The following is a 19,706-nucleotide window of genomic DNA, read 5'->3' as shown; positions in this document are numbered from 1 at the left end:
GCATCGTGCTGCTATTGGATATACTCTTGATGATGTTAAGGGCATTAGTCCCACTCTATGTCAACATAAAATAAATATGGAAGCAGATGCCAAACCAGTTCGTGATCCTCAACGACGTCTGAATCCTAAAATGAAATAAGTGTAAGAAAAGAAATACTAAAGCTTCTGGAGGCAGGTATAATCTATCCCGTTGCTGATAGTGAGTGGGTAAGTCCTATCCATTGTGTCCCTAAGAAGGGAGGTATTACTGTTGTTCCTAATGATAAAGATGAATTGATTCCACAAAGAATTATCATAGGTTATAGGATGGTAATTGATTTCCGCAAATTAAATAAAGCTACTAAGAAAGATCATTACCCCTTACCTTTTATTGATCAAATGCTAGAAAGATTATGCAAACATACACACAATTGCTTTCTAGACTGTTATTCTGGTTTCTCTCAAATACCTGTGTCGGCTAGAGATCAATAAAAGACTACCTTTACATGCCCTTTTGGTACTTTTTCTTATAGACGTATGCCTTTTGGTTTATGTAATGCACCTGCTACCTTTCAAAGATGCATGCTGGCTATATTCTCTGACTTTTGTGAAAAGATTTGTGAGGTTTTCATGGACGACTTTTCCGTCTATGGTTCCTCTTTTGATGATTGCTTGAGCAATCTTGATCGAGTTTTGCAGAGATGTGAAGAAACTAATCTTTTCTTGAATTGGGAAAAGTGCCACTTTATGGTTAATGAAGGTATTGTCTTGGGGCACAAAGTTTTTGAAAGAGGTATTGAATTTGATAAAGCCAAGGTTGATGCTATTGAAAAGATGCCATGTCCCAAGGACATCAAAGGTATAAGAATTTTCCTTGGTCACGCCAGATTTTACTGGAGGTTCATTCAGGACTTCTCAAAAATTTCTCGGCCTCTGACTAATTTATTGCAAAAAGATATACCATTTGTCTTTGATGATGATTGTGTAGAAGCATTTGAAATACTTAAGAAAGCATTAGTCACTGCACCTGTTGTTCAGCCACCTGATTGGAATTTACCCTTTGAAATTATGTGTGATGCTAGTGATTATGCTGTAGGTGCTGTTCTAGGGCAAAGAGTTGAGAAGAAATTAAATGTTATTCATTATGCTAGTAACACTCTAGACAATGCTCAAAGAAATTATGCTACTACTGAAAAAGAGCTTTTAGCAGTTGTATTTGCTTGTGATAAGTTCAAATCTTATATTATTGATTCTAAAGTAACTATTCAAACTGATCATGCTGCTATTAAATATCTTATGGAAAAGAAAGATGCTAAACCTAGACTTATTAGATGGGTTCTCTTGCTAAAGAATTTGATTTGCATATTGTTGATAGAAAGGGAGCTGAGAACCCCGTTGCAGACAACTTTTCTAGGTTAGAAATTATTCTTGATGACCCACTACCTATTAATGATAGCTTCCTGATGAACAATTAAATGTTATAAGTACTTCTCGTAGTACTCCATGTTATGCTGATTATGCTAATTATAATGTTGCTAAGTTTATACCACCTAGCTTCACATACCAGCAAAAGAAAAAGTTTTTCTATGATTTAAGACATTACTTTTGGGATGACCCACATATTTATAAAGAAGGAGTAGATGGTGTTATTAGATGTTGTGTACCTGAGCATGAATAGGAACAGATCCTACGCAAGTGTCACTCCGAGTCGTATGGAGGACACCACGCTGGAGATAGAACTACACATAAGGTATTGCAATCTGGTTTTTATTGGCCTACTCTCTTCAAGGATGCCCGTAAGTTTGTCTTGTCTTGTGATGAATGTCAAAGAATTGGTAATATTAGTAGACGTCAAGAAATGCCTATGAATTATTCACTTGTTATTGAACCGTTTGATGTTTGGGGCTTTGATTATATGGGACCTTTTCCTGTCTCTAATGGATACACACATATTTTAGTTGCTGTTGATTATGTTACTAAGTGGATAGAAGCTATTACAACTAGTAGTGCTGATCATAACACTTCTATTAAAATGCTTAAGGAAGTTATTTTTCTGAGGTTTGGAGTCCCTAGATATTTAATGACTGATGGTGGTTTACACTTTATTCATGGTGCTTTCCGTAAAATGCTTGCTAAATATGATGTTAATCATAGAATTGCATCTCCTTATTGTTGGGGAACGGAGCAGAAATTCAAAATTTTCCTACGTGTCACCAAGATCAATCTATGGAGTAATCTAGCAACGAGGGAAGGAGAGTGCATCTACATACCCTTGTAGATCGCTAAGCGGAAGCGTTCAAGAGAACGGGGTTGATGGAGTCGTACTCGTAGTGATCCAAATCACCGGAGATCCTAGTACCGAAAGGACGGCACCTCCGCGTTCAACACACGTATAGCCCGACGATGTCTCCCACGCCTTGATCCAGCAAGGAGAGAGGGAGAGGTTGAGGAAGACTCCATCCAGCAGCAGCACAACGGCGTGGTGGTGATGGAGGAGTGTGGCAATCCTGCAGGGCTTCGCCAAGCACCACGGGAGAGGAGGAGAATGAGAGGGAGGGCTGCACCAGCGGGGAGAGATCAAATCATGTGTTATGGGTAGCCCTAGGCCTCACTATATATAGGGGAGAGGGAGGAGGGTGCGCCCCCTCTAGGGTTCCCACCCCTAGGGGGAGCGGCAGCCCTAGATGGGAAAGGGGAGGCGGCCAAGGGGAGGAATCCCTCCTCCCCAAGGCACCTAGGAGGTGCCTTCCCCTCCTAGGACTCTTCCTTTTAGGGTTTCCCCCACCCTAGGCGCATGGGCCCTAGGGGGAAGTGGCGCCCAGCCCACTTTGGGCTGGATCCCTTCCCACTTCAGCCCATGGGGCCCTCCAGGATAGGTGGCCCCACCCGGTGGACCCCCGGGACCCTTCCGGTGGTCCCGGTACAATACCAATGACCCCGAAACTTGTCCCGATGGCCGAAACAGGACTTCCTATATATAAATCTTTACCTCCGGACCATTCCGGAACTCCTCGTGACGTCCGAGATCTCATCCGGGACTCCAAACAACATTCGGTAACCACTTACAAACTTCCTTTATAACCCTAGCATCATCGAACCTTAAGTGTGTAGACCCTATGGGTTCGGGAGACATGCAGACATGACCGAGACGTTCTCCGGTCAATAACCAATAGCGGGATCTGGATACCCATGTTGGCTCCCACATGTTCCACGATGATCTCATCGGATGAACCACGATGTCAAGGACTTAATCAATCCCGTATTCAATTCCCTTTGTCTATCGGTACGATACTTGCCCGAGATTCGATCGTCGGTATCCCGATACCTTGTTCAATCTCGTTACCGGCAAGTCTCTTTACTCGTTCCGTAACACATCATCCCGTGATCAACTCCTTGATCACATTGTGCACATTATGATGATGTCCTACCGAGTGGGCCCAGAGATACCTCTCCGTTTACACGGAGTGACAAATCCCAGTCTCGATTCGTGCCAACCCAACAGACACTTTCGGAGATACCCGTAGTGCACCTTTATAGTCACCCAGTTACGTTGTGATGTTTGGTACACCCAAAGCATTCCTACGGTATCCGGGAGTTGCACAATCTCATGGTCTAAGGAAATGATACTTGACATTAGAAAAGCTTTAGCATACGAACTACATGATCTTGTGCTAGGCTTAGGATTGGGTCTTGTCCATCACATCATTCTCCTAATGATGTGATCCCGTTATCAATGACATCCAATGTCCATGGTCAGGAAACCGTAACCATCTATTGATCAACGAGCTAGTCAACTAGAGGCTTACTAGGGACATGGTGTTGTCTATGTATCCACACATGTATCTGAGTTTCCTATCAATACAATTCTAGCATGGATAATAAACGATTATCATGAACAGGGAAATATAATAATAACTAATTTATTATTGCCTCTAGGGCATATTTCCAACACTTATCACCCACAGTCTAGTGGTCAAGTAGAGTTGAGCAATAGAGAGCTCAAATTAATTTTGCAAAAGACTGTTAATAGGTCTAGAAAGAATTGGTCCAAGAAACTTGATGATGCATTGTGGGCTTATAGAACTGCATATAAAAATCCTATGGGTATGTCTCCGTATAAAATGGTTTATGGAAAAGCATGTCACTTACCTCTCGAACTAGAACATAAGGCATATTGGGCTATTAAAGAGCTTAACTATGATTTTAAACTTGCCGCGGAGAATAGGTTATTTGATAGTAGCTCACTTGATGAATGGAGAAGCCAAGCTTACGAAAATGCCAAGTTGTTTAAAGAAAATGTTAAAAGATGGCATGACAAAAGGATACAAAAGCGTGAGTTTAATGTAGGTGATTATGTATTGCTATACAACTCTCGTTTAAGATTTTTTGCAGGAAAACTTCTCTCTAAATGCGAAGGCCACTATGTTATCGAAGAGGTCTATCATTCCGGTGCCATAAAAATCAACAACTTCGAGGGCACAAATCCGAAGGTGGTAAACGGTCAAAGAATCAAACATTATATCTCAAGTAATCCCATAAAATGTTGAAACCAATATTATTGAAACCGTAACCCCGGAGGAATACATAAGAGACACTTTCCAGAATGTTTTAGACTCCGAAAAGAAATAGGTATGTGGTACGGTAAGTAAACCGACTCCAAAACAACTTTTAAGGCAATATTTCTCCGTTTTGGAATATTTAGAAAAATAGAAAAATAAGTAGGAGTCTGGGAAGGACACGAGGGCCCCATGAGGGTGGTGGGCATGCCCTACCCCCTGGGCGTGCCCCCCTACCTCGTGAGCACCTCGTGTGCCTTCCGGACTCCGTTTTCTTGCACGTTACGTATTTTGGTCGGTCAAAATTCATTATATATTCTCCCGAAGGTTTTGACTCCCGTATCACAAAAATATCCTCTGTTTTCGTTTCGAGCTATTTTCTGTCAGGGTTTTCTAGGCTAGGCATCATGTCGTCTCCCTCCTCCAACAATGGTGACAACGATGCTTGGCTAATGAAGATAGATCTGAAGAGGGAAGAACCCACGAGGGTCAACAAGGATTGAAGGATCAAGAAGGCCACGAAGGATCAAGCTCCAGCAACAAAGGACACCCTCCAACTTGATCATAACCTTCTTACCCCAACTGAGATCGAAGCTTCAAGATGATTGAGTTAGCTCGTATACAAAACAAGTATCTCACACAAGAATTTTTTTGTTGAAGGAGCATATTGTTGCACTCAAGGGCATTATTCGCAAGCTGGAGGACCTCTTACGCTCGATGTGTGATTATCCATCACCACCACCTTCTTCACCAACAAAGGAGACATAATCACATGGGTATGGGCACTCCCCTTGGCAACTGCCAAGCTTGGGGGAGGTGCCCCGGTATCGTAACACAATCACAACTCCTATCTTTACCGTTTTTCTTAGTTCGATCCTATTAGTAGTATCTTGATCTAGTAGAATAAAGTTTATGGCATGATCTAGTTTTGAGTTTTGCTTTATGATCTCTCTTTGTAATCGAGTCCGTGAGCTATATATAATAAAGATTAGTGTTGAGTCAAGGGCTTTATTATTTTTCCATGATCTTGGATGAATAAAAGAAAAGAGAAAAAGAATAAAAAGAAACAAAAAGTTCATATTGATCTTATTGAGAGTAATGACTTCACATAGAAAGAGTATGATGATTAAAAGTTGTTGGGAGTTGACAAGCATAGCTTTAGTCATTGTTGCAATTAACTGGAAGTAATAAGGAAAGAGAGGTTTTCACATATAGATATATTATCATTGACATATTTTATGATTGGGAGCACTCATTAAAATATCACATGCTAAAGAGTTGATGTTGGACAAGGAAGAAAACGTAATGAGTTATGCCTTTCTTATATCTGAGATAAAGTATGTTGTCATGGATCCTCTAACTTGTTGAGCTTGCCTTTCCCCCTCATGCTAGCCAAATTCTCAGCACCAAGTAGAAATACTACTTGTGCTTCCAAATACCCTTGAACCAGTTTTGCCATGAGAGTCCACCATATCTACCTATGGATTGAGTAAGATCCTTCAAGTAAGTTGTCATCGGTGCAAAGCAATAAAAATTGCTCTAAATATGTATGATTGATTGGTGTGGGAGAAATAATCTTTATATGATCTTGTGATGTGAAAGTAATAAAAGCGACGGACTGCATAATAAAGGTTCATATCACAAGGGGCAATATAAGTGACGTTCTTTCGCATTGAGATTTTATATATCCAACCATAAAAGCGCATGGCAACCTCTGCTTCCCTCTGCGAAGGGCCTATCCTTTATTATTATCTTCTACCTTATGCAAGAGTCATGGTGATCTTCACCTTTTCTTTTTCATTTATCCTTTGGCAAGCTCAGCATGTTGGAAAGAACATGATATATATATATATATATATATATATCTAATTGGATGTAGGGGAGCATGAACCATTATTGTTGACATTACCCTTGAGGTAAAAGGTTGTGGGGCAAAACTATAAGCCCCTATCTTTCTCTGTGTTCGATTAAAACTCTGTAACCACAAGTATCGCGTGAGTGTTAGCAATTATGGAGGACTAAATGATAGTTGAGTATGTGGACTTGCTTTTTAGCTCTGACATAGACTCTTTCCGATGTTATGATAAATTGCAATTGCTTCAATCACTGAGATTATAGTTTGTCGGAGCTCAATAAGGTTTATGATTTATACTTTTGCATTGTGAATAGATCATCACTTGAACATAAGTAATCATATGACAAAATCTATATATGTTGCTGTTATGAGAATAATCATGATGCCTTCATGTCTGTATTTTATTTTAATCGATGCCTCTACCTCTAAACATCAGGACATATTTATTGTTATCGGCTTTTCGCTTGAGGACAAGCGAGGTCTAAGCTTGGGGGAGTTGATACGTCCATTTTGCATCATGCTTTTATATCGATATTTATCGCATTATGGACTGTTATTTCACTTTATGTCACGATACTTATGGCTATTCTCTCTTATTTTACAAGGTTTACATAAGGAGGGAGAATGCCAGCAGCTGGAATTCTAGGCTGGAAAAGGAGCAAATATTAGGGACCTATTCTGCGCAACTCCAAAAGTCATGAAACTTCACGGAACATCTTAAAATAAATAAAGAAAAATCCTCGCCAAAGATGATGGCCAGGGAGCCCACACCCTTCTCACGAGGGTGGGGGGTGCCCCCACCCCTAGGGCGCGCCCCCTACCTCGTGGGCCCCCTGGTGGCACTCCGACGCCCATCTTCTCCTATGTGAAGTCTTTCGATGAGAAAAAATAAAGAGGAACTTTTTGGGACGAGACTCCGCCGCCACAAGGCGGAACCTTGGCGGATCCAATCTAGAGCTCCGGCAGAGCTGTTCTGCCGGGGATACTTCCCTCCGGGAGGGGGAAATCATCACCATCGTCATCACCAACGCTCCTCTCATCGGGAGAGGGCAATCTCCATCCACATCTTCACCAGCACCATCTCATCTCCAATCCCTAGTTCATCTCTTGTATCCAATTCTTGTCTCAAAGTCCAGGATTGGTGCTAGTAGGTTGCTAGTAGTGTTGATTACTCCTTGTAGTTGATGTTAATCGGTTTATTTGGTGGAAGATCATATGTTCAGATCCTATATGCATATTATTAGCCCTCTGATTATGAACATGAATATGCTTTCTGAGTAATTACGTTCGTTCCTGAGGACAAGGGAGAAGTCTTGCTATGAGTAGTCATGTGCATTTTGTATTCGTTTGATATTTTGATAAGATGTATGTTGTCTAGCCTCTAGTAGTGTTATGTGAACGTCGACTACATAACACTTCACCATTATTTGGGCCTAGAGGAAGGCATTGGGAAGTAATAATTAGATGATGGGTCGCTAGAGTGATAGAAGCTTAAAACCTAGTTTATGCGTTGCTTCGTAAGGGGCTGATTTGGATCCATACGTTTTATGCTATGGTTAGGTTTACCTTAATACTTTTGTTGTAGTTGCGGATGCTTGCAATAGAGGTTAACCATAAGTGGGATGCTTGTTCAAGTAAGAACAGCACCCAAGCACCAGTCCACCCACATATCAAATTATCAAAGTATCGAACACGAATCATATGAACGTGATGAAAACTAGCTTGACGATATTCCCATGTGTCCTCGGGAGCGCTTTTCCTATTATAAGAGTTTGTTCCGGCTTGTCCTTTGCTACAAAAGGATTGGGCCACCTTGCTGCACTTTATTTACTTTTGTTACTTGTTGCTCGTTACAATTTATCCTATCACAAAACTATCTGTTACCACTTATTTCAGTACTTGCACAGAATACCTTGCTGAAAACCGCTTATCATTTCCTTCTGCTCCTCGTTGGGTTCGACACTCTTACTTATCGGAAGGACTATGATATATCCCCTATACTTGTGGGTCATCAACATGCAGCAGTTCAACCGGTGTCAGATGGCCAGAAGCGTACTGTAGTACTCCTCCAGTGCAGTTGTATTCCATCATTGTTCGACTTCCCGAAGAGGCGAAGAGCCAAGCGGAGCCCGGACGCTGGTGTGGCAGTTTCATGTGTATAGTAGTCTAGGATAGCGTGTACCGTGCCTGTAAGCTTAAAATCGTTGGGGTCGGCTCCATGCTATGTGGCCGTCTCAAAGTTTTTAAAAAAATTTAAAATAGTCTTCTGGCCCTACCCGAAAACTGCCGCGCGTACTGCCCGGGAAAATCCCCGCCCTCAACTTTTAACTACGCGAAAATAGTTCGAGCTTGTTCGTTCTATATAAATACAGTACTTACTGTATGTTTATTCACCCGTGGGGTTGTTCAATGAATGGAGGGGCGGGGAGCACAAGTGAACAATACTGTAGTACTACTAGTAGTAAGTAGGAGTCGTATAGTAGTCACCTTAAATAGAGAGTTTCTTTTCTTTAATGCCACGTACACAAATTGAAACGCTTGTTGTGGAGAGAAAAAAGATAATCACTCCACTATATATGGACGCAGGGGCCTGAGCGCTTGCTTTACTAGGGTTGCTCTCTTCATTCTCTCATCCTCTCCAGATATAAACAAGACAGCGGTAGTGACATTTTCTCTCTACTCACCGCTGGTCACAGATCCGGTCGGATCCCTTCGGCCGGTGTGTGTAGAGGACTAAAAGGTGCATCGTTCATGCGGTCATCGCCGCCGAGGGAGGAAACCCACAGTTGCCGGAGGGGCCCGATCCTCTGCCCGTGCTGTTCTCTCCGACAGATGGCCAGCTCGGGAGGTCCTCCGACCCTACTTCCTCCCTGTCGTATTGTCCGCAGATCCGACCTGCCGCCGCCGACATCCCGGCGACCCTTAGGTATAAGTTCTTCAAATGCGGCCTTGCTCTACTGCCCCAGCTCCCCACGTGTCTGCATGTGCATCTTTTTCTACTCCCATCAGCTCTTCCAAAGCCACCTAAATTTTTAGTATTATTAGAGGTAAAGCTACTTCATGCATTCGAATCTAGGGCTTTGTTCAAACAACAAAGAAAGGGGGGAAACTTGTAGCATGAATCTAGGACTTGATTCAAAGAGGAAATAATATGGTGAAAGTAGTAGAGACCGGATACCCAACCGGTCTCTTGGTTGAAAAGGGAAATAATGGAAAAACGCTGTACAAACTGAATAAGGAACAGAGCTATTATTGGTTGAAAAAAGGATAGAAAGTGGCGGCTGGTGGACAAGTCAACAGAGTATGTCCAGGATTAGATTTGCTGCCATCACATAGTAAAAGGTCTCCAAGATTAGATTTACTGCCCTCACATAGTAAAAGATCTTAGGATTAGATTTGCTGCCCTCACATAGTAAAAGGTCTCCAGGATTAGATTTGCTGCCCTCACATAGTAAAAGGTCTCGAGGATTAGATTTGCTGCCCTCACATAGTACAATGGCACTCCTGCTGTTTTCCCCAGTATGATAAGTAAGTTGCTCCTTTACGCTGCTGAGTTTCCTGGTGTCCCCACGGTCCCATGCCCTTAAATCAACTCTTTAGCTGCTGTTGATTCACTGTGTCTGGTAAACAAGCAATGCCACCATTAAAGTAATCCCATATTTTAGGAATCTCATTGTTGATCGTAATGCTTCTGGTTACATGAAGCATCGCTGACGTTTTAAAATTTCTATTGTCCTTGCGTGATTGCCATGAACATAATTAAGATGCTTCTTTTCATTTTGTATATGTTTCGTATATTCTTATTGACCAGCAACTGTTACTTTCTATCTTTTTGTGCAGATAGGGATATCCATTTCACCTTGTTGCTATTATGACCTTTTGGTGAACTGCAGAAAACACTTTTTTTGGAATGAGTGTCTTGTGCAGTTCAACTAAAATGTCACGTGGGCAACATCTCTCAATTTTGGTGGAACTGCACAAAATGGTGATTGGAGTTTCCAAAATCTCCGTCAAGTTCTGCTAGTAATCTCGTGCATCAATTTATTAGCCTTTGCAAGATGGAGCCGTCACTGTCACCACAATGGCACTTTATTTTAGTGGAACTGCACAAAAGGATAAGAAAATTATAGTTGCACCTTACATGAGCCGGACAACCAACCTTAATGTTCCTCAATTTTAGTGCAACTACGCCCTCCGGTCCTTTTTACTCTGCATATTAGAATTCTCTGAAGTCAAACTTCACAAAGTTTGATCGTATTTATATGAAAAAATATCAACATTTGCCATGCTAAAGTTATACAATATGAAACTTTAAGTCATGACACATCTATTGATATTGATTTCAGATTGTGAATGTTGGTACTTTTTTCTATAAAGTTGGTCAAACTTTACGAGGCTTGACTTCAGTCAAATCTTATATGCGAACTAAAATGTAACGGAGGGAGTACTAAAGAAGAACCTGCCAGCTCACAAGAGCAAGTACTTCTTGCTAGCTGAATGATCCAATCTTTGCTTCATTTCAGGTGAACTGCAAAAAAAGGCGCCTGAATTGAATCATGGAACTCCAGGCAGACCTCATCCAAGTAGAGCTGGAGGTTGAGTTCAAGGAGGCCGCTATTAAAGAGAAATCATGCTCTCCTGTCTCCTTGTTTGTGCCGTGCAAACATGATGTGCAAATAGGAAAACTCAACTACAGATGTTGTGACGGTCAAGACACTACAAAAAAAATACACTTCCGTGATCATACGTGTTTGTCACAGTAGGTCGCTTTTTTGTCATGCATGTACATCCATGACAAATTTATGGCAGAATCAAGATAGTCATACCTGTGTTGTCGTAGAAGTGTTCCATGACATTACCAAAATTATCATCACGGAAGTGTCCACTTCCATGATGATAAATCGCGCGTCACAGAAGTGCTTTCGTCAAGGGTGACCGACACGTGGCATCCACCATAACGGAACGCCGTTAAGCTATCGGGTCGGGTTTCGGATCCGATAACCCATTAATAGCCCCGACCAATGGGGATTTTCCACGTGTAAAATCATCATTGGCTAGAGGAAACACGTGTCGGCTCATCGTCGGGACATATGTCATCCACTCACTGGACAGAAGGCGCCTATTATACGTCGACACATGGCACGACCCAACAAGTTTAAATTGGCTGGCCCAACAAAAGGCCAACAAGATTTTGCGGACCATAATGGTCAGGCCCAGCTAAAGGCCCACAAGATTTTGCGGACCATAATGGGCTGGCCCAGCTAAAGGCCCACAAGATTTTGCGGACCATAATGGGCTGGCCCAGCTAAAGGCGCACAAGATTTCGTGGGCCATAATGGGCCGGCCCAGGTAAAGGCCCACAAGATTTTTGTGTGCCATAATAGGCCGGCCCTAGTAAAGGCCCACAAAATTCTTGCGGATCATAATGGGCCGGCCCAGCTAAAGGCCCACGAGATTTCGCCGACATTAATGGGCCGGCCCAGCTGTAGGCCCACAAGATTTTGAGTACCTTAGTAGGCCGGCCCGTTAACTGGCTGCCATGTTTTGGGCCAAATGTCGGCCCATATTTGATACGGTCTATTAATGGCCGGCCACGCTCCGGGCCTAGTAGTGGCCCATATGAGATCCGGCCTGTTAAAAGCCTACCACGTTCTGGGCAAAATTTCGGCCCAGATCAGGTCCGGCCCTTTAAGAGGTTTTGGGCCTAACTATGGCCCATATCAGATTCGGCCCGTCAACTAGACACTATGCTTTTGGGCCCACTTGCTAAAGGCCCACTTAGTAATTCGGCCTGATATTAGTTTTGGCCTATTAAGGGCCTGTTTAGCATTTTGGCCCTATATTAATTTCAGCCTGTTAAAAGCCCGTCATATAGTTGGGCTTAACTTCGGCCCGGTTTGCATCCGGCCTGCTCGCAGCCGATATCTGATTGGGACAAGCAAGGACCGAGACACTTTTTTGGCCTGTTAAAAGCCCGTGATTTGATTCGCACAATCATGGGCCGGGGTTCATTTCGAGCTGCTGCCAGCCCATGAGCTGATCGGCACGTTTCAGGCCCAACCTACATCGTGATTGCATGACGGCCCGATTATGTACCATAATTTTACGGTTTGGCCGGTTTACTGCGAAGACAGGATATATATACAGTAAAATAACTGCAGCGTCGTGAATAAGAAAAAACCTATACTATACAATAAAGAAATTACGGCATATTACATCCACTGGGCATCAAAGTTCACCACTATGATAATAAAGCACAAGCAGACAGCAGATTACATACACTAGGCATCAAAGATCGCCACGAGTGCAAATAAACACGCCGACAAAATAATATACAAAACCGACAACACTTCAATAGAGTTCAAGAAAGGTTAGCCCTGCTGGGGAGCTGCAGCGCAAGCAGCTGAGCAAGATGATGAGACTGCGCTTGTTCAACACTTATATCTTCCTCACTCTGAAAGATAAACAAGCAGACATATGACAGGTTTTGCACATAAAAGTATCAGTGCTGACAATTCATCACATTTCTTACTGACGAATAAAGTGACACAGTTTAAATTTGCATTAACACAATATGGTATTGTCCAGGTCAAGACATGGCAAGAAATGACATTATGAAGGAGTTGGCAGCTTCACGACACCACTGGATTACAGATCAAGAACTCATAAGTATCAATGGTTAGTGTTATGTCAATTTATACCATTTCAGATTGGCAAATAAAGAGACGGTTTAAATAATAGTAGAATGATATGACATTTTTCATAGTTAAGACATTGCAGAATATGACATTGTGCTGTAGTGGGTAGGTTCACCACACCACTGGAATACAAATGAAGAGCAGAAGCATACATGCAGTGCAAAAGAAGATCACTTGCTCTTTATAGTTTAATTTACATGGTATGAAGAAGGAACTTGGTTGTACAACTGAAAACTTAAATTGAGAAAGGACGAACTTTTGTTTATGAACTACATATAATAAACTTTAAACAAGCAATTAGATGCAAACACCAAAAATAAATAGCTGTTGCAGTCATGCCTAACCAAATATATAGAACAAAGTTTGAAGGCTTGAGATGGACAAACTTACATTATTGGTGAAGACAGGCTCTATAAAGGCCTTGTCCATGCTGATGGGGGGAGCAATTCAAGAAGTTTACCACAGAATCTTCTTCAAAAGTATTGCCTTTATTCTACATTTTGTTAAGAGTAAATATAGATGTGATAATATACGAAAAAATGGAGAATATTTAAGATAAGATGAAGAGTGATGCTACATAACCAAGTAGCTATAAATGTAAGTGCAGCGATACAGGCAAAAGGTACAGCCAAGAGCAATGCACAGCTAAACTTCTTCACTACCAACCTAATGGTAAGAGTAAATATAGATCTGATGTGTAGAAAATGGAGGGCAAAGGAAAATAAGCTGCAGAGTGATGGTACATGAACAACTACCTGTCATTATTAGTACACTGATAAAGGACATCATGTACTTACAAGAACAATGCAGAGCTAAAAAAACATTGGCATTGGATATATTCTACACTAATGGAACCATTCATACATATCAGATAATTTGGAGCAAACAATTGATAAGCAAGCTATCATGCATACTGCTGTCACATAATGAACCAGGTATGCATGCAAGGACAGTGATACAGGACAATAGGTACTAACAAGAGCAAAGCAGCGGGCAGCATATTTGCGATATCCTGTCGTTCTTGTCAAACCGGAATTCTTCTTCGAGCAGATTTCCTGCAAAAAAGATCCGTAAGGCACATGCGAAAAAGTAGAAGTTCAAATTGTCATGTGATTTCATAGACAGTACCTCATCGTAGGAACGAGACCAGTGCATAACAAGGTTTTTCCATTCAATGTCTTCTAAATTTAGCATAGGAGACTTCACCAGAAATTCGTTTATAGACTTGCCATCAAAGTGTGATTTCCTCAGGTTACACCGATACTGCTGTAATGCTTCCTTGAAAAGCACAAGCAAGCTTTACTCGTCATGACTATCCAGATTGACCCTCGCCTAGTTACAACAATATAATTTAAATCATTGATGTGTTCAATCAGCAGAAAACAGGAAAATAATAGCCATGAATAATAGCACTTACACGTAAGTTGGACAGGAAGATGTGAAAATGGTGTTTGTCTTCACAATAATCTTCCCATGAAGTTAATACATGCACGTAGTCCCTAGCAACATTGAAAGCATTGTCTTTTAAACTGGGAATAAATGGAATGGGGTTCCAATCTGCAAGAATTGGCCGTCTCTGTAGTTGGGATAGGTCTTCGGCCGGTGGACTTGCTGTACTTTTTGCTGGAGTGGGATTTTTCTGTGGTACAGCTGGTGCTATGGCAAATGAAATCGGTAAACCTTTTGCTGGAGTGCAGGTCCTGTGTGGTGGGGCTAGTGGTGTGGCCAGTGAAGTATGGGTACAGTCTGCTGGAGTCGGTCCTACGTTTTGTGTCACTGGTTGTACAGCCAATATAAGTGGGGTGCTGTCTGATTTCTCCGGCACCACCATGTTTTTCAAGGACTTTGCTGGTGCTCCTTCAGGTTCGGCAATCACCCTTTTCCTTTTTGATGTCTGATGCATAAGAACAACATTTGAGTGAAAAAACATGGTATGATGACAGATGGAATATGTATTGATAATGGATGGGCATGCCATCTCGACATATATGATGAGTAAACTAAGCATATGGCGGTGCAACAAAGTAGAAGAAATGCAAGACAACATATGCAAGATACCTGCAATCAATAAAACATTGCCAAATTAAAACATGCACCTTGATGGGTGAACAGGACAGGCCATCTGCCTTTGACTCCTCGAGGTTAGAATAGTCATTAGGATGATATTCTGAACAAGAATCAACAGGTGGGGAGCGTATGAGTTTCATTGCATCCAGAATGGCACTTAATGCCTTGGTGCCAATTTTGTAAGTCATTGCAGTGTTTAGCTTCAAGAGTGGATTGCTGCTAGTGCGACACAAAGCAGCTGCACAGATCATAGTGTAGATATAACAGGAAAACCTTAAGCATCAGAGTAAAATCAGCGAAGTGGAACTTGCTGGAATATATGTGCTAGTATTGCCGGTACGGCTAGAAAGGCTTCGGATACCAGCTCTCTTCAAGTGAAGGTGCGGTACTGTTAATATCAATGTAACTCTCAAAGGCAACACAGCTCCCCGCATTTCCTTGCTATTCTTATAGGATTCAAGTGGGCAGGCCACTTCAAATCCTATTCCTATGTTTACAAGATCCTACGAATCAAAGAGGCTCAAAGTGTCCAACACAACCGACCGTATAGACCTCTACACTGCAAATGTCCCTGCTCATCTTTAGTACAAGGAACATACTGTACTACTATCATACTCCCTCCGTTCCAAAATATAAGTCTTGGTAGATATTTCCACTATGGATCACATACAGATGTACCCAGGTACATTTTAGAGTGTAGATTCACTCATTTTGCTCCATATGTAGTCCATGGTGTAATCTATACAAAGACTTGTATTTAGGAACGGAGGGAGTACATATTAAAGAAGAACGGAAGAGGAACATGGTAAAGAAGAGCAAGCAGATTTTGGATAATAAAATGTTGGTTGCGCAGTGCCCACACATGATGAACCAGAGCACATTAAGAATGCAACTCCTAGCTGTCTCTCGACCATTTCAGGCAGTTGGATGAAGATCCTACGTCTCCTAACCCTTCTTCTTCCTCGTCTCTGATTCTTCCCATACAGAACACCGCACAGGCCGCCGGCCGGACCACCGGCCCCCATCGCCTGTGTTCCTCCGCCACCCCCACCCCCACCCCCACCCCAACCCCCACCCCCACCCCAACCCCCACTCGCGTTGAGTTTTCTTCGTTCGGCGAGGTCCCACAACCACCTGAGCCCCTTCGATCACACCGGCGAACTCCGGCGAGCTCTGAAAAATCGATTGACCCAATTTTGAAATTTAGTCTACTGTGATTTAACTAGTGTGGAATATAAAAGGGGAAAACCATAAGCATTGCGAGTATGGTGTTGAGCATGCCATGGCGGATCTGAAGGTGCAAACCGGACAACGGCAACTTCGCAACCAAGACAAGAAATCAGAGTAAAGCAGTGGCGATCTATTTTCTTGCGGCGATAAATAAGTTGAGCAGATACGAAAGAGTACCGCCTCTGGTGCGGCGCCGTGTAGGCATCTGCTGAGAATTTGACGGTGCTGCGGTAGCGATGGCTGTCGGCAGCGTGGAAGCAGATCTAGGAGGGTAGACAGTGGCGGCGGGGCACGGTGGACGAGATGGTCGTAGGAGCGGCGCCGGCAAGGTGGACGACGGCGGGGATGAAGCGAGAGGACGGGATGCAAGGAAACCCGGTCCGAAGCCATGGATGAGAGAGGTCGATCTCTTGTAATGGACGGCAGCGTCGGGGTATCAGCTCCGGCATGGTGGAGGAGGATGGCGGTGGATGGGGTGGCGGACGACGGCGGACGGAGGAGGGTGGGGAGGAGAGGGTGTTTTGGCACCCACGGAGTACGAATGGGGAAAAGGGAGGTAGAGAGGAAGGGGGGAACCATGTATTCAGGGCGCGCTTGTCTCAAATGCGAGGAAATTTACAAACTTAGCCCCTGTTTCAAATTTCTACTACATCACAACAACACTAGTCGCTCGGGGATAGGACGGTAATCTCGCATACACCAAATATTTGCCGACGAGAGTTTGTTTTTGGCGCCCACCGTGTATGAATATGAATCGGGGAGGGAGTCGATTTCGGCCAAGGACACACTGTGTTTTAGCGCCCACCGTGTATGAATCTGGGTGAGAGGCAGTTACGTCACGTTTGGGTGAAATTACAAACCTACCCCTATTGAAACCTATAGAAATCCACCATATAGGCTTTGCGTGGCAGGGATAGGCAGCAGTGATTTCCATCTCGCAGATTTTTGTTCCGAGCGGTTACTGCGACTTTCCCCGCTTCGTTCAAATTTTGCAGAGTGCACGTTTACCGTGCCAACTCAATTCGAATCCTGTTTGTATTCTATTTTTTTCCGGGAGGGATCCATTTTCAATTGGAATTACATTCTATATACATCATTTCTTTATATATACTTTCAAAAGCACAACAGCATTTACACATAAATATGGTTTACAAATGGCATGATCTCATATTCATAAGGTTGTATCCATCAATTTGGATTTTCAAATATTTGAAACCACTTTATGTTGAAATCCAATGTATGCATTCCTCGCTAACTGTCTCCAATTAATGTGTGTTTCATGCGGGGTTTTTTACTTCTCAAACATGTATAATGTGTTTCACACAGACAACATATAGTGTAATCCTGTTTAGACATTAATTGCATATAAACCATGAATTGTTTGTAACTGAAGAATCTATGGATTACCAATATTCATAAACTATATAACATTACACGTGTGCCCAAATTCAAATGAATATGCATGTTTGATACACCAATTTGCATTATGATATTATCGATGTCGTGATCTCCAGTTTAAATATTTGAATCCCCTTTAATCCAGATATTCGTCTCATATAGCTATCACTCATGCTTATATAGGACTATCTCTCTGGACCTATACGCGTTCATCGTCTCTCAGGTATCCCTCGTGCTACCTGTATGTCGACAATGATCTTTTATCTTCGTAACACACTGATGGTACTCTCTCCCTCGACCTTCATCACTCTATCTCTCTCTAAGTATATCTCGCTCCCTGCTATGTGTCTCTAACTATGATTCTCCATGTGGAATATCTTTCTCTCACACAAACACGAAACTTTGTCTCCCGAGGTCTCATTTCTCTCTACTATTCCCATGTGTGCCACTCGCACACCCCTCATACAGAGATGTCTTTCGCTCCTTAGATATGAGAACCTACGACTCTTCCTCATCAATATCTCTTTCTCACACACAAACACAAACTCTGTCTCCCAGGGTCTCATATTTCTCCATTGTTCTCTTGTATGTCGCTCACACACACCCTCTCTCCCTAGAGATATCTTGCGTTCCCTCGTATGTCACTCTAGCTATCACTCTCGTTGTGAAATATCTTTCTCTCTCGCAGACACAAAACTCTATCTCTCTGGATCTCATTTCTCCCTGATATCTGTTTGTATGTGACTCACACGCACCCTCTCTCTATATCTCTCACACCCACACGAGCTAGCATCTTTATCTTTCTATTTATCTGTTTCTCCATCAACCTTCTTTCTCGCTGAGGGAGTCCTGGATTAGGGGGTCTCCGGACAGCCGGACTATCTCCGTTGGCCGGACTGTTAGACTATGAAGATACAAGAGTGAAGACTTTGTCTCATGTCCGTATGGGACTCTACTTGGCGTGGAAGGCAAGCTAGGAAGTACGGATATGTATATCTCCTCCTTTGTAACCGACCTTGTGTAACCCTAACCCTCTCTGGTGTCTATATAAACCGAAGGGTTTTAGTCCGTAGGACAACATACAATCATACCATAGGCTAGCTTCTAGGGTTTAGCCTCTCTGATCTCGTGGTAGATCTACTCTTGTAACACCCATATCTTCAATATTAATCAAGCAGGATGTAGGGTTTTACCTCCATCAAGAGGGCCCGAACCTGGGTAAAACATCGTGCCCCCTGCCTCCTGTTACCATCCGGCCTAGACGCACAGTTCGGGACCCCTTACCCGAGATCCGCCGGTTTTGACACCAACATTGTTGCTTTCATTGAGAGTTCCGATGTGTCGTCGCCACCAGGAAGGATGTCTCATCCCGTCTTTAAAAACGGCACTATCGCTGAGGGAGCTTTGGCTATCGGCCAAACTCTCCGGCTAGGTGGTTTTCTTATGACCGCCTGTTCGGCCGCTGCGCCGACGATGACTTCTCAGGTCATCGAAAGCAATCTTCACGTCAACTCGGAACTTGCCGAGCAGTTAGATCCAATGGAGCTCTCTTCCCTGAACGAGCTCTTGGATCGCATCGCCGCCCTGGGAGTCGCTACAGACTACGATCAGATTGGGCCTAAACCCGATCTGTGACAAATTAACTCTCCCCAGGTCACCCATCACGTTGCAGTGGTGGAAGAACAATGCGTCAACCCTTCATCTATCTTAAGGACTAGCTATGTCCGGATTCCCGATCCCTCCAAGCCGGATACCAGTGGAGGGGAGGACGTCACTCAAAGGCTGAACCTAGAATCAGGCAGCGGGCTAGATTTATCGGAAAACATCCAAGAATCCAAACTTTCGAGTTCGGAAACTACTTGGCCCCTAAGCCTCAGATTGGGTGAGGATTCGGATTAAATTCCATCCACCCACCCAAACATA

The sequence above is a fragment of the Triticum urartu genome, chromosome 7, assembly GCF_003073215.2.
Source record: "Triticum urartu cultivar G1812 chromosome 7, Tu2.1, whole genome shotgun sequence".
Classification (NCBI taxonomy): domain Eukaryota; kingdom Viridiplantae; phylum Streptophyta; class Magnoliopsida; order Poales; family Poaceae; genus Triticum; species Triticum urartu.
Note: the sequence above shows the minus strand (reverse complement) of the source record.